Raw genomic sequence first — 12,808 nt, 5'->3', positions numbered from 1 at the left:
TTTGATCCGGACCGAAAACTGAACCACTTTCTATAAAGGTTTAAAGGTTCGTTTCAACCAATTTTCAACAGATAAATGTACCCACTTTTTTTCTTCTTGTTAAACATGGTAATACCTACCATGTTTGTTTACCATGTGACAATATCAAATGTAAAGGCAAACCCATCCCATTTGACAGACACTTGACCCTTGACCTTGCCCGTTGTTGCACTTGACACTTGACACTTAAACTTGCTCGTTATTTTTTTGATTTTCGAACCGTTGAACCGAACCGAAACCCCGGTTCAAAGACCAAAAAAACGCTTTGACGAATCAATCCAAAATCCGGTTCACGTCCCTGGTACATACTGATGGACATATGTATGCACTTATGGACAGCAATGTTTTCATGTATGTACATTAGACTGCATCACCCAAAAATGTTGCAGTTTTTCCGCCAGGATTACAAAACTTATTATATTTTAAGACGTCCACCAAAATATTTCGGAAATATATTAAGATTTAAGTGAGCTGGACCGATTTTAAAATACCTCCAAAAATGGAGTTTTTTATGAATAACAAGTAAGAAAGTCTAAGTTCGCGCGGAGCCGAACATTAAATACCTGGCGCTAGTATTAAATATACGTTTTTCACCTTTCCGAAAGCTACATGGTAAGCCGGGGTGAATCAATTTTGAGTAAATTAGCGTCCTTAAATTTCGAAATACTGAAAATGCAAGCATTTCTGAAATTTACCGTTATATGAAAAGCGGACGTAATTTTAATCCGATTTCAATAATTTTCAGAGTTTTGCTTCTATGTGGCAAGTAAATTAACCAAACCGAGTTTGGTACAAATTGGTAAAACGGTTACCGAGATAAATATATATGATCATAAGTGGGCGGTGCCACGCCCATTTTCAAAAATTTTATTATAAACGTATTTCTTGGTAAAGAATTGTTTCAAGCATCAATCTCGAATAAATTAGCTTTACTATTTACTGATTTATCGAAGATTTCGTATTTCTCTAAATTAACGTTGTATGGGATGTGGGCGTGGTTATTGTTCGATTTTAAAAAATTTCGGCCATTTCGTATGCCATACCAAGGTCAACAACTGTGCCAAGTTTGGAAGAAATTGGTGCAGCGGTTACAAAGATATACACATGTAACCATAAGTGGGCGTGGCTACGCCCATTTTCCAAAAATTTACAACACTCTTATTTTTCGTCTCAAACTTATTGTAAATATCAATTTTGAGTGAATAATCTTCAGTAGTTACTAAAATATCGGAGTTTTCGTATTTCTGAAAATTACCGTTATATGGGAGGTAGGCGTGGTTATTGTCCGATTTTGCCCATTTTCAATACCATCCGTCCTGCGCCAGAAGGAAGTGCACGTACCAAGTTTCGTTAAGTTATCTCAATTTTTACTCGAGCTATCGTATGCACAGACGGACGGACGGACAGATTAATCGATTTCTCTTTTCATTCTGATCATTTATGTATACATTTGTCTATATCAATCTCGATTCGTTTTGCCTGTTACAAACAACCATTATGTGAACAAAGTTATAATACCCTTGTGCACAAGTGCGCTCGGGTGTAAAAACTGGGGGCCAATTCTTGTTCTGTGAAAACGTGAAGTGAAAACATTTTTCATCACTTCCCATAAAATTACGATTCTGCTTTCAAATATAAAATAATTAATTTGTCAAAAAGTTTTCACTGTGAAAACTTTTTTTTACAAATTTTTGTGGCTGTGAAAAAGAAAAGTTGGGCATTTTTCTCAAAACCATCATCTCGTGATAAAGAATATCATTGTCTTAAAGTCACTATAATTTATTAAATAATTACTTGCTAGATGTTGACGGAATAGACTTTAATGATCGACAATCGCTTTAAATGATATAACGAAACGATAAAATGAAAAAATTAAATTTTCACTGACATTGAATTTTTCATTTTCATTTCACAATTTCATAGAACCAGAATTGGCCCCCTGGTTCATAGGCATATCATTTTTATGAGCTGTTAAGGCGCCAAAATTCCGAATACGGGACAAATACAGGACTCTAAAAGAAATACAGAACATTTGGCGTAAATAATTACCAGGACAAAGGACGAAAAAAGAGGACTGTCCCGTATAATACAGGATGGATGGTCACCATAAGTATAGGCGCTTTTTGGTTCCAGGGATACTGATAGTGTAGTGCTTACTTCAGCTGAAGAGATGGCTACTACATGCTTTTATCAAAATTTACAGAGAACTAAATTTTTTTAGCGGTATAAATTGGCACTAGATAAACACTAAATTATACCGTAAAGTGTATGCTTTTTGGTTCCAGAGATATTGATAGTGTAGTGCTTACTTCAGCTGGAGGGATGGCTACTAATGTTTATACCAAAATGTATATAGCAAAAAAAAATTTCGCGGCATAAAATAGCACTAAATAAGCACTAAATTATGCCGTAAGGTAGAAGTATATGCGCTTTTTGGTTCCAGAAATATTGATAGTGTAGTGCTTACTTCAGCTGAAGAGATGTCTACTACGTGTTTTTTCCAAAATTTACAGGGCACTAAATTTCTTTTAGCGGCATAAATTGGCAACAAATAATCACTAAATTATAGCATATGTGTCAAACCAAGCGGTGAATGTTGTATTGATTACTTCAGGGACCTAAGATTCTCTACATAAACAAACGCACATAAAAACACACACTAATTAGCAAATGTCAACGAAATCCAAAGAAAGCGCGGTGGAAACACTTAGACAGGTTTTTAAGATTTCGAAGTCGAAATATCAGATTTCAGTGCAGTGGGAATGTATTATTATGCCGATTTCGTTTCTACCGGAAAATGTAATCTACTCTTTGCCCTATACGCACAAACACCAAGAAGAGGGCGATGAGAAGGCAACATTTTTTGTAGAAACTAAAACGCCATTACTGTGGTGAATTGTGCCCCATGATTTGAAAAAGTTATTTAGTATATTTCACTTTACGCGATAAAATATATATAAATATGAGTTATTTAATAACCAAATGTAAGTGTAATATCATACTTAGTTGAGAATAATATAAATTTTTAAGCACAATATTATGCTGGTATTACAGCAGAAACGAACGAATTTAAGCTATCAGAAATTATAAGCTTCCAGTTATTAGAACTAAATATTTTGCAGCATTGAACATAGATACAAACATATGTGTTTGTTTATAAAAATTATATGGGTTTTGTTTTCAAAGCAGCACTTTGGGACAAAAGGTACACATTTTAAATAACCTAGCTAGTGATTTTAATGTTGCGAAGTCCGCAATCAGCTGCATAAAATCCAAGAAATAATGGATTCTGGATGCTGTATCCAAGACTTATGAAGAAACGAAAGCAAAAGGTTTGCACTTAGCTGAATGTCGTAATATCATCACTTAAACAACTAACAAAAAACAATCCAGGGTAATAGAATAAATTAAACACCAACAAAAATACTCTAAATTACATATGTATATTTATTTTGCTTTAATTATCGTTTAAAAAATCCAGAAATTAGTACTATTCGAAAATTCGAACCACCCCAATTACAAAGTGGTTCTAATTTGTGAGCTTCTGATGTGATTTCGAAGCTCAAGTGGTAGTTATAGCATTGACTGGAATTTTTAATATATGTGAGTCTAAAACTAAAAAAATATACATAAGATATAATATATTTAAATTAAGTTCAATATTTTCTGTTGTTACTATCTGATGTGAAACTATCACACACAAAACAACCATTTTTATAATTTTACTGACATGCACATACAGGTCTCAACGTATAAATTCCATTGCCTACAGCACATCCGTCCAGATATGTACATAGTTCAGTCAGCATCCCAATAGAGCTGCAAAACCATCGGATAATAATAATAAATATAATAATAATAATATAATATTTTTTTGAAAACATCGATGTTCTTCTTACTATGGATTTTTTTAGAGGATATGCCATTATTAGAAAGTTTATCCGTTGCTGATTTATGGCAGGCAAGAAGTATACAAATTAAAGGTGAAGCTAGTCAAGAACGTAAACCTACCGGTAAGTAAACCCGAGTCAGCTGACACGATCTGTCTTACCAGAGCGCCATGTAAATTAAAACTCAACACAGCAGAATTTTCCTGTAGTTGTAGCCCGTAGCGCTGAAATCTGCGGAATTCAGCTGATTTCTTCCATCTATAGATAGGTGCCACTTGCAGATGGTAAAAAAGTTATAAGTCCCTATTCAAAATACGTTTAATATATTTGAAATTTACTAACGAATAAGTTTTTTTGTTGAAAAACTAGTAGTTTATATTTAGCTAGCATCTATTATAGCACGAAAAATTGTAGTAGTGACGAGGTAAGTTTATGAAGAGGCATTGATCAGTGGCAACACTGTAGCAAGCAAAACTGAGGGCTCCAGTAATCGACAAAATTCTGCGTATAAAGACAGCGTTTAAGTATAAGTTCTGCGTTCTTGACTAATTTCACCTTAAAGCGTAATAAACTCATAATCTTTAACAGTTTAGCTGAATTTTAACGCAACACCGTACCAATAAGTGTTTAGGGAAGTTATTACTATTAAAAAGTATTTTGTCAGTGTCATTCGATTGGGAAAATTAAGACTAACAAGTAAGAAAGTCTAAGTTCGGGCGGAGCCGAACATTAAAACCCGGCGCAAGTTTTAAATACACGTTTTTCACCTTTTCGAAATTAGCGTCCCTAAATTTCGAAATAGGGAAATTTCAAGCATTTCTGAAATAGGCCGTTATATGAAAAGCGGCCGTAATTTTAGTCAGATTTCAATAATTTTCAACTTTTTGCTTTTGTATGGCAAGCACAATAACCATACCGAGTTTGGTACAAATTGATAGACCGGTTACCGAGATACATATATGTGATCATAAGCGGGCGGTGCCACGCCCATTTTCCAAAATTTTATCATAAACGTATTTCTTGGTAAAGAGTTGTTGCAATCATCAACTAAACCAAGTTTGGAAGAAATTGGTGCACTAGTCACCAAGATATACACATGTAACCATAANAACAACTGTGCCAAGTTTGGAAGAAATTGGTGCAGCGGTTACCAAGATATACACATGTAACCATAAGTGAGCGTGGCTAAGCCCATTTTCCACTAATTTATAATATTCTTATTTTTCGTCTAAAAATTATTGTAAATATCAATTTTGAGTGAATTATCTTCAGTAGTTACTAAAATATCGCAGTTTTCGTATTTCTGAAAATTACCGTTATATGGGAAGTAGGAGTGATTATTGTCCGATTTTCAATACCATCTGTCCTATGCCCGAAAGAAGTGCACGTACCAAGTTTCGTTAAGATATCTCAATTTTTACTCGAGTTATCGTGTGCACAGACTGACGGACGGACGGACAGACAGTCACCGCTTAATCGATTTCTCCTTCACTCTGAGCATTTATGTATAGGTTTCAGTGATCGGACTTCTACTACATTGTGGTAGATCTGCCACTTTTTTGAGCATCTACCACATTTACCACTCAAGGTCTGAAATCTACCACATGTTCGCGTTTTTGAGTAGTTTTATTTTTGCTTGACATAATTTTCTTAATCTTAAGGGCAAAAATTGTCTTACACTAAACACTATATGGTAACAGGAATAATATAATACAAGATTCCGGCGACGATGAAATTTCTCAAGTAAAAGTAAACAAAGCCGAATGGGAGGATAAACTAAACTGTAAAATAGCAAATTTTCTCAGTAATTAATTTTTCGGCAGGAAACGTGGTTTTATTGTGTTAAATTGNTGCCACGCCCATTTTCCAAAATTTTATCATAAACGTATTTCTTGGTAAAGAGTTGTTGCAATCATCAACTAAACCAAGTTTGGAAGAAATTGGTGCACTANCGTTTTTGAGTAGTTTTATTTTTGCTTGACATAATTTTCTTAATCTTAAGGGCAAAAATTGTCTTACACTAAACACTATATGGTAACAGGAATAATATAATACAAGATTCCGGCGACGATGAAATTTCTCAAGTAAAAGTAAACAAAGCCGAATGGGAGGATAAACTAAACTGTAAAATAGCAAATTTTCTCAGTAATTAATTTTTCGGCAGGAAACGTGGTTTTATTGTGTTAAATTGCATAATATATGATCTATAACAGGAATTAATAGCGAAAATGTTTAAAAAACGGCGATTTTTGTGAAAGTATTAGCAAATTTAAGTGCATCTAAGGTTTCTGAGGAGTTGTTTACTTTTACTTGAGAATTGTCAAAATCGACAAATCCCAATTAGCTGTTTAGTGGCTGGAACGTGCCACATTTGTTCGCTACTTCGTGATGTGATAAAAAAAACGGCAGCACTCCATAAAGTTGCAGAGATCTCTTAAAATATGTTCGAAAAATATCTCAATATGAAAGGAGCTGCTATGCATCGTCAATGAAAAAAATTGTCAAAACTCAACGCTATTTTTAGCAACTTCAATCTTGCACTTTTATTATACTAAAATATTTTTTTTTTTCAGAGTCTAATTAAAAAGTTTGCTATTTTGGTGAAACCTTACAGATTCTTTTTAATTTTTGTACAAAGTTTGATCCAAACCCAGAGATCTACCACATCTTTTTGAAATCTACCACATTTTTTTTCCAGATTCTACCACACAGAATTTTTTTAAAGTCCGATCACTGGTAGGTTTGTCTATATTTATTCGTTTTGCCTGTTACAAACAACCGCTATGTGAACAATGTTGTAATACCCTTGTGCACAAGTGCGCTTGGGTCTAAAAACGGTTTTTACTATGCATTTTTTTGTAAATTTCGATGTGGGTTCTGTGAAAAAATACTCTGGATGGCGTAGGCGGAGTTATTATATGCACAAGAAATGGCTTCCGCCCCTCTTCGGCAATAAAGAAAGCTGAATTCTACATAGTAAGGGTTATAATCCCTAAGCGCGGCCGAAGGTGGAAGCAAACGCAACGGGTGGTGAACCCAAGGGCGCTGTTACGCAGACGATCATCTGATCTCTGGTCACCAATTGTTGTTGCTTTCTCTAGCGGGTTTTTATAAAAATCTGGATTTTTCTATTCGAGCACTGCTGGTCATGCAGTTCAGTNCATATGATCTCTGGTCACCAATTGTTGTTGCTTTCTCTAGCGGGTTTTTATAAAAATCTGAATTTTTCTGTTCGAGCACTGCTGGTCATGCAGTTCAGTTCTCTCTCTCTCCCTCAAATTTTTCATTGTGCAGTGAAAGCAACAACAATTTGTCACCAGAGATCGTATGATCGTCTGCGTAACAGCACCCCAACAAAATACATATTTTTAATGGCTTGCCAGAAGCTCATATTGCATTAACTGGATTGAGAACCAGTTCTTCAGGCATAATAGGAGTTATGGCTTGTGGTCCAATATTTCAAGAAGAAGCTGACGTACCTAGATGTGCCTATAGTAAATATGCCCGACAGGTCCGCATAGCTTTTACTCCGCTGCTACAATTGCAAATGCAATAGAATCCACCATTTTCTGTAAATATTTAAAATCAAAAAATCTCACTATAAATAAGCACTTGATGAGGTTTTTTAACTCCTTTCCACTTTGTTTTTCTGCATACAGCTGACTTCGATAAATAACTGGGGGCTACTCTGTAATGCGATGCGAAAGAGAAATGCAATGCGATAGGCAATCGCCACAGCATATACTCTACGCCGCAAGGGTTGCAGCATGTCGATTTCTCGTTTTTCGTAACGGAACTACGAACTACGAATTACGAAAGTTCGGGTTCCAGAATAAGGGTGAAAATTTCTTTTACACATTCAGTGCAATGTAGAATAACGATAAGGGTATAAAGAGATTCTGTAGAATTACAACCGATTAAATTTTTTGTGCGTAAGGAGGTATGGGTATGGAAAATGCCTTTTTAAGATTTTGTCCTTGTCCTTAAAAAATTGCAATAAGTATATTACAAAAAATTATATTAAGGACTAATACAGACACGACCAAATCCTCGAGTTTCACCCTTCTAGCTTTATTATCTTAAAAAAGTAGCATTAATAAAAGGACATTTTCAATACCTATTCGTCCTTGTGAACTAAAAGCTTCACATTTTTGAAGTGAAACTTCTTAGGCGGCGGCATCGCAAAAATGGAGAGTGAAATTTTTAAAACTGAAAATGTTACATGAGTGAGAAGGAAGATATAGATAGTATAGAGAAGGGGAAAAAAGAAATACATATGTATGTTTGAATTCACGTATGTATGTACATACCCACATATATATGTATGAACGAACTCATTGCGCATTTCAGCTCTGCCGCTTCCAAGAANGTGAAATTTTTAAAACTGAAAATGTTACATGAGTGAGAAGGAAGATATAGATAGTATAGAGAAGGGGAAAAAAGAAATACATATGTATGTTTGAATGCACGTATGTATGTACATACACACATATATATGTATGAACGAACTCATTGCGCATTTCAGCTCTGCCGCTTCCAAGAAATATACATATGGCCCAAAACGCGGACTGTTACATTACATTTTGGCTCACACTGATTTTTAAATACCGCTGAAACTCGCGAGAATACAATTTTCGGATAATTTTTCTTTTTGTATCTGAAAGCATAAGTATGTGGCATTATTTAATTCATACCAAACCTATATTGTAACTCCTGTGGTTTAGGAGTTATGAATGTTTCAGCAGTGGACTGTTGCATTACAATTTTTGGAAGTACAATTTTTGGAAGTACTTATATTATTGAAAAAGTCTGCTCTCCTAATATTATTGTTTTAAAAGTTGGTACACAGTTTCCTAGCTCAGGATGGAATTCAAGAACTACGTATTGATTGAACCGATAAAATTAATTTTGAGGTCAATATTTGTAAAAAATATTCGGACTGGTACGTTACAGAAAAATACTGTTACGTTACCTGTGCGATATACGTTTAGCGATAAGATTATAATTAGGTATTTAAGTCGCTTTTAGTGTGTTTTATGCAATAAGTAGCATGATCTCAGTAGTCTTGTGATGTGACAAGTAATTCAAAGAAATTAAGAACATGATAATTATGAACACAGATTGCAAAGTTTCTGATGCTGTGCAGCCGTAGGTCGTTTCCGAAGTAATTTTCTGCGTAGAACTCGAACTCGATCTTAGAATTGCGCCAAGTTGTTGAGTTTTTCGCGTTTAATTTCACGAAAAACGGCTTTAATGGCTTATTTTGTTTGCTCTATGCTATTTAGTACTATTCTTACCCTTCAAATGTTAGATTCCAGGACTCGGCATTTTGTAGAATAATAGTAGTACTAGAAAAATAGCCGAAATAATTCCAATAGATTNTTATACCTTTCATGAGCATGAAATGGTATTATAACTTTGGTCCGATGTTTGTAAGTACCAGAACAAAAAGAGATAGACCCATTAAAATGTATACTTATATGATCAGAACGTCGAGCTGAGTTGATTTAGCCATGTCCGTCTGTCCGTCTGTCCGTCTGTCTGTCTGTTTGTATGCAATCTAGTCTCTCAGTTTTCGAGATATCCGGATCAAATTTGGTAGGTGGGTGTATTTTTATAATGTATTAATCGTTTGTCGGAACCGAAAGAATCGGACCACTATAACATATAGCTATCATACAACCGATAATTCAAATATGAGATTTTTCGTTATAACTGCTCCATTTATGCAGCTAGGAACATGAAATTTTGCAGTGCTTCCACCCATTATCAACAGAAAACTTGGAGTGAAAATTACTAAGATCGGGTCACTATAACCTATAGCTCCCATACAACTGATTGTTCAGATATACGATTTTTCGTTGTAACTCCTCCATCTATGCAGCTGGGAACATGAAATTTCACAATACTTCCACCCATTATCAAAAAAATACTTACAGTGAAAATGGCGAAGATCGGGCCGCTATAACCTATAGCCTCCATACAACTGATTGTTCAGATATGAGATTCTTTGTTATAACTTCTCCATATATGCAGCTAGAAACATGAAATTTTGCACTATTTTCACTCATTATCAACAGAAATTTTACAGTAAAATTAACAAAGATCGGGTCACTATAACCTATTTATTGCCACCATACAACTGATGGTTCAGATATGGGATTTTACTGGAAAACTCCTTTATTTGGACAACTAAAACCGATAAATTTCGGAAGCTATTTTATAAATAATAATACAAAATCTACTGAGAAAATCGTAAAAATCTATGCTGTATAAGCTTTATCTCTTATACCAATGATTTTTCAGATACCAGTTTTTGCGATATATCTCCTTTATGTAGGAAGCTAAGCCTATTAAATTGTGTTTCCGGTCACAAAGCAGTGAAAATCACTTAGATTGGTGCTATATAAGGTATATCTTCCATACCACTGATTGTTTGGATATGGTTTTTTATATATGTGTCTCCCCTCTATCCATGTATGCTGCGAATATATAATTTTTTATTTATTTTTTATTTTTTTTCTGTTAAAGTAAAATTTTCAGATGTTCATTAAAGGTATGAAGTCTTCGGCATAGCCGAAGACAGCGCTGCTCTTACTTGTTAAGTTTCAATTGAAGGTTATTTGGTCCGACAAGACTAAATTAATCGCTTTCAATCAGATGGCCGGGTATGGTATTGGGTCAAAGACCCAAATTAAGCCCATGCGCAGCATGTAAGGCAAACTGTGAACAACAGTGGTCGGTTAATAATAGTTTGGGGTTGTATTTCAAAAATTTTCTTGGTCTGTTAGTACACATTATGCGTGAGGAACAGTATCTGTTCATATTTCAACAAAATTTGCAAGATGTAGTCAAAAAATGAGAGTTTCTGCTGAAAAATCACCCAAAACACACTGCACATATTCGAAAAGACTGGATACAAAAGCCAAATGACCTCCACAATCCGCGGACATGAATCTCATTGAGAATTTGCGAAAACAACTAAAAGCACAGCTTACTAAGTATCCAAGTCCGTAAAATCGAGTACATGAGCTGTGAAAGCAAACTAAGGATATACCTCCAGAATTTTTACAAAGATAAAAATAAGGTATGCCAAATCGTATCCAGGAACTGAAACAAGAAAAAGAGAGAAAGAAGAGAGAGAGAAAGAACATTGTGTTAGTAGTTCTTTTTTTCGTGAAAATGTTTAAAAAGTTCTTAAAAATGTATGAGTGCAAAACTGTAACATCTGCATTAATTTACATTTTTTTCAGCTGGTTTTTTTATTGTTGTTGTATTGACTTCAAATCGCTATGAGAGAGGGAGAAGGGATGTACCAACAAGAATATACAACAAAAGGATGAAAGTCTTTAGAACTTGGAAATATAGCGATGGCTGAATTAAAAAGTGTTACACCATGTTACAGTTTTGCCCGTCACTGTATGTACATATGTTTGTATGGACATATTTATGATTAAGCAAACGGGCTTCGTTGATGTACATACCAGGTACGTGAACCGGTTTTGAACCGGAAGACCGCTTTTTTCTATTAATTAAGTGAACCATTAACCGAACCCAAATTTTCCATAAATGTTTGATCCGGACCGAAAACTGAACCACTTTCTATAAAGGTTTAAAGGTTCGTTTCAACCAATTTTCTATAGATAAATGTACCCACTTTTTTCTTCTTGTTAAACATGGTAATACCTACCATGTTTGTTTAACATGTGACAATATCAAATGTAAAGGCAAACCCATCACATTTGACAGACACTTGACCCTTAACCTTGCCCGTTGTTGCACTTGACACTTGACACTTAAACTTGCTCGTTATTTTTTTGTTTTTCGAACCGTTGAACCGAACCGAAACCCCGGTTCAAAGACCAAAAAAAAACGCTTTGACGAACCAATCCAAAAGTGCAAAAACGGTTCGAACCGGTTCGAAATTTTTCATCCGGTTCACGTCCCTGGTACATACTGATGGACATATGTATGTACTTATGGACAGTAATGTTTTCATGTATGTACATTAGACTGCATCACCAAAAAATGTTGCAGTTTTTCCGCCAGGATTACAAAACTTATTATATTTTAAGACGTTCACCAAAATATTTCGGAAAAATATTAAGATTTAAGTGAGCTGGACCGATTTGAAAATACCTCCAAAAACGGAGCTTTTATGAATAACAAGTAAGAAAGTCTAAGTTCGCGCGGAGCCGGCGCCCGGCGCAAGTATTAAATATACGTTTTTCACCTTTCCGAAAGATACCGCTACATGGTAAGCCGGGGTGTATCAATTTTGAGTAAATTAGCGTCCTTAAATTTCGAAATCCTGAAGTTTCAAGCATTTCTGAAATTTACCCTTATATGAAAAGCGGCCGTAATTTTAATCCGATTTCAATAATTTTCAGCGTTTTGCTTCTATGTGGCAAGTACAATAACCACACCGAGTTTGGTACAAATTGGTGAAACGGTTACCGAGATAAATATATATGATCGTAAGTGGGCGGTGCCACGCCCATTTCCAAAAATTTTATTATAAACGTATTTCTTGGTAAAGAATTGTTTCAAGCATCAAAATCGAATAAACTAGCTTTATTATTTACTGATTTACCGAAGATTTCGTATTTCTCTAAATTACCGTTGTATGGGATGTGGGCGTGGTTATTGTTATATTTTAAAAATTTTAGGCCATTTCGTATGCTATACCAAGGTCAACAACTGTGCTAAGTTTGGAAGAAATTGGTGCAGCGGTTACAAAGATATACACATGTAACCATAAGTAGGCGTGGCTACGCCCATTTTCCAAAAATTTATAATATTCTTATTTTTCGTCTCAAACTTATTGTAAATATCAATTTTGAGTGAATAATCTTCAGTAGTTACTAAAATATCGCAGT

At 34.8% G+C, this 12,808-nt stretch overlaps 1 long non-coding RNA gene across 1 annotated transcript; it reads right to left on the bottom strand.

The window, feature by feature from the left end:
• Positions 1-250: 250 nt before the first annotated feature.
• On the bottom strand, positions 251-11,846 carry LOC108375075 (uncharacterized). Its single transcript, XR_001849126.1, has 2 exons — positions 11,804-11,846; positions 251-302 (listed from the first exon to the last, which is right to left on the bottom strand). It is a non-coding gene; the product is annotated as an uncharacterized LOC108375075 (long non-coding RNA).
• Positions 11,847-12,808: the final 962 nt, after the last annotated feature.

This window comes from Rhagoletis zephyria, unplaced genomic scaffold (assembly GCF_001687245.7).
Source record: "Rhagoletis zephyria isolate East Lansing unplaced genomic scaffold, Rhagoletis_zephyria_1.1 Rzeph_scaffold_08479, whole genome shotgun sequence".
Lineage (NCBI taxonomy): Eukaryota > Metazoa > Arthropoda > Insecta > Diptera > Tephritidae > Rhagoletis > Rhagoletis zephyria.
The sequence above is the reverse complement of the archived record's forward strand: the minus strand, read 5'-3'. Positions and strand labels throughout refer to the sequence as shown.